This window comes from Octopus bimaculoides, chromosome 2 (assembly GCF_001194135.2).
Source record: "Octopus bimaculoides isolate UCB-OBI-ISO-001 chromosome 2, ASM119413v2, whole genome shotgun sequence".
In the NCBI taxonomy this organism is placed as follows: Eukaryota; Metazoa; Mollusca; class Cephalopoda; order Octopoda; family Octopodidae; genus Octopus; species Octopus bimaculoides.
In genome coordinates this window covers 58,664,030-58,667,795 of record NC_068982.1, presented here as the reverse complement: position 1 = coordinate 58,667,795, position 3,766 = coordinate 58,664,030, and the positions used below count along the sequence as shown (strand labels likewise).

Sequence of the window (3,766 nt, the reverse complement as noted above, 5' to 3'; positions counted from 1 at the left end):
TATGCATCTATATATATGTATGTTTGTGTGTATATATATATGTGTGTGTGTGTGTTTGTGTATTCATATATTATATATGTTTATATTATATACATATACAGATTATATACATATATTTATATATATATATATATATATGTGTGTATATATATATATATATATATATATATGTGTGTATATATATATATATATATATATACATTGTGTATATGTGTGTGTGTGTGTACTGATTGGACAGTAGAAGATAAGTGAATACAAATAATATCCAAACATATGAGTATATATTCTTTTTGTGTGTGCATACATATGTGTGTGTGTGTGTGTACATACCTACATACGCATATACATACCTTTTTATCTTAGATTTAAGTATTTAATTAAATTCACTTCATTTGATTACAAGAATCTCAATGTAAGTTTCAAAGTAAAAAAACAAATACTGAAATGTAAAACTCAAAAGAAAGAAAATTATAAAAAAAGTGTCTTAAAAATTTTATTTTATTTTAAATTTATATATACAGTTTAAAAAGAACCTTTAGATAATTTTAAAAAAATAGGTCCATTTAAATTGCTTCTAGATATAACAATCAAGTACTGAATTTATTTATTTGTCAAAAGATGTAAATAAATAAATAAATAAATAATGGTTAATTTTTTGAAGAATTAAAAATTTTTTATTTAACTTTATTTAATTTTTTTGTAGGCCTTGTTTGCTTGTATTTTTAGGACATCAATCTTCATCTGTATTTATTTATGCTGACCTAATTTTATCATTGGAATTTGATGAAAGTCACATATGCCCATGTTGTGAAGTTGATAAAATACAGCCTGAAGTGCTAGGGGCATTTTCTTTCTCTTTTTTCTCCTATCTCCAACACTCTGTTGTTGCTTTATTCTCCTCCCACCAATTCCTACTTTATCCTCTATCGCCCTCCTAATTCTACCTGGTTTATAAAAAGAACACAATACACTGCCCAGCTTGAGAATTGAAATCCCAATGTTGTGATTGCAAGTGCAACACCTTAACCATTATGTCATACACCATCACATAAAGTGAGCTGAATACCATGAAAATGCAAGAGCATTTCATAAACTCATAATACCTGTATTTTAGCTTCACCTGTTCATTGTTATAACTGTGGTTGTTGCTGCTTCAATTGTTGTTATTGTTGTTCTCTAACTCGAGGTCAGCTGTCAATCAGACAGGAATATTATAGCTAAGGGATCTACTCAGTGGCTAGATATGATATGATAAGTCAGCAAGCAGGCAGAATAAACGACACACCAAGCAAAATGCTTAACGGCATTTTGTTCATCTATATGTTCCGAGTTCAAATTCCACTGGAGCTGACTTTGCTCTCCATCCTTTTGTAGTTCGATAAAATAAGTAGCAGTTGAGCATTGGGGCTGATGTAACTGACTTAGCTCCTTCCTTGAAACCGCTGGTCTTGTGCCAAAATTTGAACCCATTATTATAATTGTTTCAATAAGATTCTTAAACATATATAGGTGCAGGAGTGGCTGTGTGGTAAGTTGCTTGCTTACCAACCACATGGTTCCAGGTTCAGTCCCACTGCATGGCACCTTGGGCAAGTGTCTTCTACTATAGCCTCAGGCTTGACAACTGGTATTGGTTCGTTTATACACCCCACTATCCATAACTTAGTGGTTTGGCAAAAAAGATCGATAAAATAAGTACTGGACTTAAAAATAAATACTTAGGTCAATTCATTTTGCATAAACCCTTCAAGATTGTGTCCAAGCAGTGTCACAGTGAAATGACTGGAAGAAATAAAAGCTAAAAGACACAAGCAATTCTGATTAATACCTTTTATTTTTAATTCAAAATAATTTTAATTGTTTTCTAAAACTTTTTGTTATATTGATTAATTTTTTTTTTTCTTTTTTTACAGGTGCAAACAAAAGCGGCTATTTATACAGAAACTAATGATGTGCACTGTGACATTTTGTTATTTGATCATGGAAAGTTAAAAACTACAAGCTCACTTTTCCTTTTGAAGTTAAATATTCTGCTTTTCATTCAAAGTTAAAGACTACTAAACTACTAGCACATTTTTCATGGAAAAGTAAAAATTGCATGCTTACATTGCATGGGAAATTAAAATTACTTGCATGCTTTTCATAAAAAGGTAAAAATTGCATGTCTGCTCTGTATGAAAAGTTAAAAACTCCTAGGGCACTTTTCATGGATAGGTAAAAGTTGTATGCCTACTCTGCATAGAAAGGTATAAATTACTAGCACACTTTTCATGGAAAAGTAAAAATTACTGGCACACTTTTCATGAAAAGGTACAAATTGCATGGGAAGTTAAAAATTACTAGCACACTTTTCAGAGAAAGGTAAAATTTGCATGCCTACTTTTCATGGAAAATTAAAAGTTACTCCTACACTTTTCATGGAAAGGTAAAGATTGTATACCCACTTTTCACGCAAAGTTAAAAATACTAACACACTTTACATTTAAAGGTAAAATTTGCATGCCTACTTTGCATGGAGAATTAAAAGTTATAGTAGGCGCGGGCAAGGCTGTGTGGTTTGGAAGTATGCTTCCCAGCTACATGGTTTCAGGTTCAGTCCTACCGTGTAGCACCTTGGGCAAGTGTCTTCTGCTATAGCCCCGGGCCGACCGAAGCTTTGTGATTGAATTTGGTAGGCGGAAGTTACTGCCGCGTGTATATATGTCTGTGTATGTGCTTGTGCATCTCCGAAAGAGAGAGAGGGATTAGTACACTTTTCATTGAAAGGTAAAAATTGCACGTCTACTTTGCCATGTAGTGGAACTGGACCTGGAGCCATGAGGGTGGGAAGCAAACTTCTTACCACACAGGCATTCCTACATCTTGGTCAACACACTCTAAATTAAATAAATATGAAATTTACTTAAATAGTTAGATAAATTACAGGTACCGTCACATTAATATAAATGATATAAGTTTATTAAATTGTATTTTGTGAAACGTGCAAGACACCAGTAAATTAATCTGGTACCCATGGTAATTTGAAATTCCTGTTCATAAATTAGTGCAGATAATAAGAGATTCTGAATCATTGGTGTCTGGATAGTTGGTATTGTATCTGGACAAAACTGGGGGGGGGGGGAATGAAACAGTCCTAGCAGAAGTGTCTGTGATCCAATTAAACAACAATGACATCAACAAGTAGTGAAACCATAAGGCCCAACTGAGCTTATTAGCTCATCAAATGTTCAGTTAATTAGTCCTGTATTAAAAAATACATACTCTAAGCTGATTAATCCTGTACTGTAAACTACATAATCTAAGTTATTTCACCATTTATGTTTACATCCTTAGTCTTCAACCCTTAAATAATCATTATCTGTCTAAATTAAATTTTGTCTTTGTTAAGTTCCATCGACTCTCTTAAACTTCATTGACTCTCTTGAACTTCAGTAACTCTCTCGCTCTTTCTCTCTCTCTCTCTCTGTATATATATATATATACATATATATATATATATATATATATATATATATATATATATATATATATATATATTTATAAATATAATTAAGGGATCAGCAAAATATTTGCTTCACCATATACCGAAGTTAAGAAAATAGCAGCTAAAAAAGCTGAGAATCTCACAGATAGCACTACTGGAATACAGTACTGATGAAGGAAATTGATTATTAATTGTTAATTATTAATCATAATCCTGAAACGCGTCTGCTGTTAATCATCTGAATTGGTTAGTTTTTCATTGTTTTTTCTTCTTGTTTTTACT

General features: G+C 31.8%; 1 long non-coding RNA gene across 1 annotated transcript in view; it reads left to right on the top strand.

Annotated features, from left to right (window-relative positions):
* The window catches only part of LOC128251010 (uncharacterized), a 176,108-nt gene that overhangs the window by 159,865 nt on the left and 12,477 nt on the right, over positions 1–3,766 (top strand). The window contains exon 3 of the long non-coding RNA XR_008266921.1: positions 1,914–2,020. This is a non-coding gene — a long non-coding RNA (uncharacterized LOC128251010). The remainder of the gene's footprint in view (positions 1–1,913; positions 2,021–3,766) is intronic.